The sequence below is a fragment of the Mytilus galloprovincialis genome, chromosome 10 (genome assembly GCF_965363235.1).
Source record: "Mytilus galloprovincialis chromosome 10, xbMytGall1.hap1.1, whole genome shotgun sequence".
Taxonomy (NCBI): domain Eukaryota; kingdom Metazoa; phylum Mollusca; class Bivalvia; order Mytilida; family Mytilidae; genus Mytilus; species Mytilus galloprovincialis.
This window is the reverse complement of record NC_134847.1, coordinates 36,005,678-36,013,343: the sequence shown is the minus strand read 5'-3', so window position 1 is coordinate 36,013,343 and position 7,666 is coordinate 36,005,678. Positions and strand designations below refer to the sequence as shown.

At 30.7% G+C, this 7,666-nt stretch overlaps 1 pseudogene; it reads left to right on the top strand.

Moving 5' to 3' along the window:
* Nucleotides 1-1,160: 1,160 nt before the first annotated feature.
* LOC143049115 (uncharacterized) lies at nt 1,161-4,752 on the top strand (annotated as a pseudogene).
* The last annotated feature ends 2,914 nt before the right edge of the window (nt 4,753-7,666 follow it).

Genomic DNA, 7,666 nt, shown 5'->3' with positions numbered 1-7,666 from the left:
AAATACATTTAGCAAATAAAACATTTGACATAAAAGTTCATATTTAATATGAAATAATAATACAAATTACATCAACTAATATCATATCAATTGAATAAATGACAAAGAATAGCAAAGGTGGGGAGAAAAATCTGCCACAAATCCACTCTAAGGCTGAAAGAGTAGACCCCCACCTTTATATAGTAATAATGCACGCGTGTTGGATTGCTAGTCGTAGTTAATTTAAACTTTGAAACCTCAGCGCCCATGTTTTTAACAATGATATAGTCTATGACACAATAACATTAACGTTACCAATTTTTCCTGCACCAGATGCGTATTTCGACAATACATGTCTCTTCAGTGATGCTAGAGGCCAAAATATTTGAAATCCAAAGCTTATAAAAAGGTGATGAGCTATAATCCAAAAGGTCCAAAAAGAATAGCCAAATCCGTGAAAGGAATCAGAGCTTTGCATGAGGGAGATACATTCCTTAATTTATAATAATTTCTAACATTTTATAACAGCAAATTTTAATAACACAAAAAATCCGTATTTTCATGCCAGTACTGGGCTGGTGATACCCTCGGCCCACCAGCATAAGCATCGACCCAGTGGTAGTAATAGCATTAACGGTACCAATTTTTCTGCACCAGATGCGCATTTCGACAATACATGTCTCTTCAATGATGCTCGTGGCCAAAATATTTGAAATCCAAAGCTTATAAAAAAGTAGCCAGAAAGTCTCAACATTGTGACAGAAAGACTCAACCAAAAGACCACTTTCGAGTTCATCCGTCACCGAAAAAAACTCGTATTATACGCGCCTTTATGACGTCATTTACAAGATAGAGGGGGTCGCCTCTATCCCTGCACTATCTACGTTCATCAAGCGTCTTAGTGATCGTCATTGTGCAGGATAAACTAGAAACAATGGTTGTTCTGTAGGTACTTAATGACAATTCCCTAATGACATCAATGCTGATTGTCAATTTCGAGAATTCAATTTGCCGAATAATTCGTACAATATAGAATTATAGTATGGTTTACATTCACCCTTTTTCACGCTAAGAGCGCTTCTGTAACGTCGGTGGTTACCTGGGCGTTTGTTTTTCACTAAAACGCTTGAATCCAAGGTAAACAACAGTATTTCAAGGTGATTTCATCGTGAAAATTACAGATGCCGTCGTATTGTTGTGTCCCCGGTTGCACGGAAAGTGGAGGTCATAAATTCCCGAGTGACAAGGAACTAAATTTAAAGTGGAGAGTGGCAATAAGAAGAACAAGCGAGACGAGAGGACTTTGGAGACCGGGAAAACATGATATTGTGTGTCATAATCATTTCACACTCTCTGATTACAAGAACAAATTATTAGGTTAGTTTACCCTCATTTATTACAAAATGTGTTTGTATTTTTAAAACTTGTTACAATTTAAATTGATGCATGCAATTTAAAGGAGGAAACGTCGGATTGATTTTAATAATTAAAGTATTTTAAAGATATATCTAGCTGCTACCCAATGACAAATTTAAATGACGAAATTGGCATAGACATACATGTAGTGTTAGATTTTGTTTCTAAAAAAAATAACTCTTTTTCTCGATAATCATGCATTTATCATACAGCAAATAAAATAAACTGGTTGACTGAATAAAATTATATTGGGATGGTATGGTGACATGTCTTACTGCATGAACACCTCACAAACAATAAAATATGATGTAATTTGACTTTTATTAATTGTTTTTTGGATGGAGATTTGTCTCATTGGCACTCATACCACACCTTCCTTTATCTATATAGTACAAAGTATAGGTTTACTTGATGTTATTTTTGCAGAAACATGTTTCATCCTGAATGATTATGCATAATTTTTCTGTGGACATTTAACAGCCTTCTGTCGTCATCATCTATCCGAAATTAGAAGTCAAACATTCAAGTGACTGGTCATTTTGTGATTGATATTTTCCATATTTTAATATAATTTTCTGGGTTTTTTTTAAACCCAAAAAATGTTGGTTGAATGACTTAAATAGTTTCATCTTGACAACAACAGAGAAGATGCTTGTTTTAATTGTTTAAATACAAAAAAATGCAAGATTTGTTTCAATGATTTTGTTAGAACTGCATGATTTTTTCATTGTTCGTGTTGCTTTGTGGTTATATTTTTCCATTTTAGGAAGATTGGAAAAAGAATGAGAACAGTAAGTTACATACCTCAACAGAATTTAATACTGAAAACTTGTACATCCTGTACATGTACATTTAATTAATGGTCATGAAATTGATACAACATGAATATAAGCTTCTAATGTGTTACAATGAAGTTAAGTATTATAATATACCGTTTTAAAACAGGTATGCATGTTAAGAATTCTGTTTTTACCTGTCAATACTGAATAGTTGTACTTCAATTGAATACACAACAAAACAATTTTTTAAGCTAATTATTGTGTCCATTTCTGAAAAAGTTATCATTTATCAAAATTAAACAAATACATGTATACATATGTATACTAGTATATAATAAAACACAAAGGAAATGAGTGAAAACAATGACAATAAATACATATCAAACAAAATTATTCAAGTTATAGGATACACTAGAGTCAAACTAGTTCTGGTATTTTGAGTACATATAGAAAATACTTGTTGAGATTCATACTTCTTTTTCTCTTATACTGGATTGATACAGATAATTTTTATTAATCAATTTAATCAATCATTCATGTATTATCATTATTTATGCTTTGGAAGATTTGTAAACTAAATTTATCAGAAAAAAATACCTTGCACTGTACGTGTCCACATTTGTAACAAGAGTAAAGATTTTGTTCAAGTAAGTATAAAAAAGAAGATGTGGTATGATTGCCAATGAGACAACTGTCCACAAGAGACCAAAATGACACAGAAATTAACAACTATAGGTCACCGTACGGCCTTCAACAATGAGCAAAGCCTATATGCATAGTCAGCTATAAAAGGCCCAGAAATGACAATGTAAAACACATTCAAACGAAAAAACTAACAGCCTTATTTATATAAAAAAGAACAAAAGACAAATATGTAACACATAAACCAACGCCAACCACTGAATTACAGGCTCCTGATCATAACTTGGGACAGACACATTCATACGTAATGTGGCAGGGTTAAACATGTATTGATTATCCAACATTTTTCTGATTTAGAAAATAAGATCAGGCCTAAATTAATATATTATTTGTTTCCCAAATCCAACACTGAATAGGTAAAAAGCTGGAAGAATATCTGTCCATCTGGCAAGCCTGAAAATTTGAAATGAATAAAACAATATTTGAAATAGTTTTTGACAATAAAATTTTCTGAGTCGGACCATTCTTTCAGTCAGGATTGGGCAAACAAACAATATTTTTTTTAGGTCTGATCTTATTTTCTAAATCAGAAAAATGTTTGATAATCAATACAATTGACTTGGCCCTGCTGCTTATAAATTACAATATAAATGTGTGAAACTTCATACATGTACAGCATATGTTAATTTGGGGCTTATAATTATGATACTAGTATAATAAAATTAATAAGTTCATACAACTAGTGCGCTTAATGGGTTTATTTTTATTAGGTGACAAGAGTAGACTCAAGAAGGATGTTGTACCCTCGGTCTTCCCTTTTCGTCAAGAAGCTATTGTAAGCCCAAGAGCATTGAGGATGAAATCCAGGGATCATGGAGATTTGGTCAGTAAAGACCAGTTTATGGAAGGTATTGAAAATGGCATACAGTATGAGGTTGAAATTGAGACAACAAGTAATGAGCGTCCTATTGAAGTAACAGATGAGTCAGACATAGGCAAGGTTGCTTAGGATAAGAATGTTCAGTGTGGATTGTTGGGTGACTACTCCATTGAAAATTTCATAAATAACCCCAAAGCAGTAATCTATTACACAGGATTTAGTTGTTATGATCATTTCATATTCTTGTTTCATTCACTTGGCCCTGCTGCTTATGAATTGAACTATAAATGTGTGAAACTTGAACCAAAAGACCAATTGTTTCTTACTTTGATGAAAATTAGATGTGGAAAGGAAGATTTTGAGCTGTCTTTATTTTTTAATATTTCCGAGTCTACAGTATCCAGAACCATTAATACTTGGATAAACTTTTTATATTTTCAATTAAAAGATCTTGATATTTGGCCCTCAAGGCAAGTTGTAGATGATTATATGCCTGTGGATTTTGGAAGGAAATTCCCAACTACAAGGGTTATTTTAGATGCCACAGAAATTCCAATCCAAAAACCATCTGATGTTAACAACCAGAGTGTTACATGGTCGTCGTACAAGCATAGATTTACCATCAAAACTATGGTTGGTTGTACCCCAAGAGGTGCGGTGTCTTATGTTTCAGACTGTTATGGTGGCTCAGTCAGTGACAGACAAATTATCGAAAATTCACACCTACTTGAAAATGAAATCTTTGATTCTGGTGACAGCATTATGGCAGATAGGGGTATCATGGTGCAAGATCTTTTTGCAAACCAAAATGTATTTGTGAATACACCTACCATGCTGAAAGGGAAGTCCCAATTACAACCAGAGGAAATAATAAAAGACCGTAGAGTGGTATCCAAGCGTATCCACATTGAGCGTGTCATTGGATTAAGCAAGAGATTTAAAATTTTAAAATATGAACTATCAAGTAGTAAATTTCCTCTAAGTAACAGAATTGTATTTGTATGCTTTGCTTTATTGAATTTCAAGAATGCCATTGTGGATAAATTAGCATAAGGAAATCACATTACTGATACAACATGTACAATAGGTCTTTTCCCTACATTAAAATACAATTGTCTTCTACATTTAAGTAAAAAGCAGTCACACTACTAAATTTTACAGATATATATTATATTTGTTCTTTTGTAAGCAATAAATTAACTTCTGTATATATACAGTATTTACAAAATACGTTTTTTACCAGTTTATAATCTACAATTTAAATTTCCTTTAATACATATTACATTTGTACAACCAAATTATAAAACTTTTCTTTCCGATATTTAAAATGCTGTAAAATCAGACTTTAATGAGTGTTTTAATTTAAATACAATTTTGTTGTTTAATTAATAAAAATTTCAAGAAGTACATTATTTCAATTTATAAAAAAACATTCCACTTTTATGAATTTAAGAAAATATGACTAACTCACAACAAAGTGGCAATGTAGGGTCTGAAATGTCTAGTGTAGAACAACTGTAATTTGGGTATTAAGCATCCAACACAATAGTCATGATTTATTTCAATTTTTTGCACAAACAAATCAACAAAGGTGTAAACAACAAAAAAGCAATACTTCCTTTTACACAAAAATAGTTGACCTTGAATTTGGTTATAATAAGGACTACTTTTTCTCAAGACCATTGTGCCATCTCTTTCATACATTAAGAATTTAAATTTTGACCCTGGGAGAATTTTTTTCATTTCTCCCACTGTAAGGACATTTAACCTCAACCAGACTGTCTGCTCCCACAAGTCCATCTGGAGATGCTCCCAAAAATGGGTAATGGTGGGATACAATTAATCCACAATTAACTACATTCATTTTATAATTTTGTTTGAATTGAGTTAAAGCCTTGCTTTCATACATTTTTCCATGGAAAATTTGAGGCTTGTTAATAGGTTTCGGATTGTGAAGTGAGTCACAAAGTTTTTTTATGTTCCTTCTAGCTGTTATTTGTGTGACTTCACCAAATCTGGATGCTGTTACCCTCCACTGACGGGCCTTGAACCATTCTTTGTTATTTGATTGGCCTCTTGTGGTCTTTTCAATGGATTGTGCTTCCTTTTCTGTGACCTAAAAATACATGTATGTAATCAATTAAACATTATAAATGAAATTGGTCAGCGCATTATTGGTCAATGTGAGCTATGCTTATAAAATTATATTTAATTGCTTTTGATATTTAAATTCTCCAAGTTAATACATTGAATAGCAAGAATGTTTATTATTTATATATTTAATTAACATGTAAATGATAGATGTAGGTTTGTGGGATACATGTAAATTATAAACAGGAACCAAACAACAACAATGCAGCAAATATCTTCTAAAGATAATAATATAACATTCAACAAATTGAGAAGTGTGTCTGTGTCAATGGTTGCGATTAAAGAAGTTTAGTCAGTAACCCAAATAAACAACTATTTAAATGTTTGTTTTAAACATGTTAAAAAAAATCAATGGTTTGTGTATTGTCTAATTTGTAAAAGTATGTATTGCTTGAAATGTAATGTTTTTTGCTTAATGTATTCTCTTTGAAACTATAATACATGTATGAACAATTAAATTGCTGCTTCATATTATAATATATACATATATTGGTCTGAAGTGTCATTATATTTCTTTTTGCATGATTTTATATTGGGCTTCAACACTAATTTGATGATATGTTTGTTTAAAACAAAAGAATAGTATACATGGTAAACATTATGGTAGTTTACAGTTAATATACTTTTAGGGCTAAAATTATATTTGAGTACTTGAACAAACTCCTTGAACTATGTTTAAACTTATTCGTAAAGTTTAATTACCTTTACAGCTTCATCAACCCAATGTTCAGCAAATGGCAATTTCAAATAATGATGATCATGTTGTGCAGCCTGAAAATGATATATTTTTTTATTATTCATTCATAAATAAATTTTGTGTATTTACTGTCTTCTGATTGGTTAAAAGTATTAGTTTTATTTTCAATGTTGTTAATTTTTATGGCGACATGTACGCCCACTCTGACGTTGTGTATTCATACACCAACATGTGTGTACGTTGTTATTGTTAATATAAATAATATAAAAAGTTCTTTGAGCCTTATTTTTGATAGAAATTTATTTATAATGAATGGCAAGAATTTATTTTGAATTTATTGACTCTTCACATTTTACATAATCCGCTTCGCAGATTATTCAATGTGAAAAGTCAAAAATTAATTTTATAGTTCAATAAATTCAAAATAAATAATAGCCATTCACTAAATAGAACAGCTATATTTTTTGTTCTGCCATTTCTTTATTATTCATTATTAATATACTTAGTAACAAACATGATTAATATTAATTTAATTGTCAGCAATGTTTCTTTTTCAGGCAGTAGTATTTTTATAAGATAAATAAACATACCAGTAAGTTTGCTCTAGGGAAAAGATATCTCATGGCAATGTCTTTAGATGAGATGGCACAATAGTTAACCATTGTGTTTCTTACATAATCAGTATAGTCTTTCATTCTCCTGTACTTTTCTGGTCTAGGATCAGAAATTAGATCATCTCCAAGTTTCCTTTTCAATGGAATGTCCTCCAGTTTTAATGGTTTACCTAATTGCAAAATAAGAAAAAAATGGACTATTACTTTTCCTTAGTCAAAATATATCAGACAATGTTCAATAGTATATTCAGTTCTTGCCTCTTTACAAGTAAAATGTCAGAAAAAAATATTTTTTAATTTGTAGTTAAAAGAAAAAGATTAATATATTTTATCCTAATAATTAACATTTGATAAAAAAATCTATCTAAGGTTAAAATTCAATATTTTGATTGTATAAGAGTTGTCCTTCTTAATACACAATATACCTTGAATTTTTTTTTAAAGATTTAAGATGCTGTTTGATATTCACATGTATTTTCTTAAAGGAAGTTGGTATTTACAAAAATAT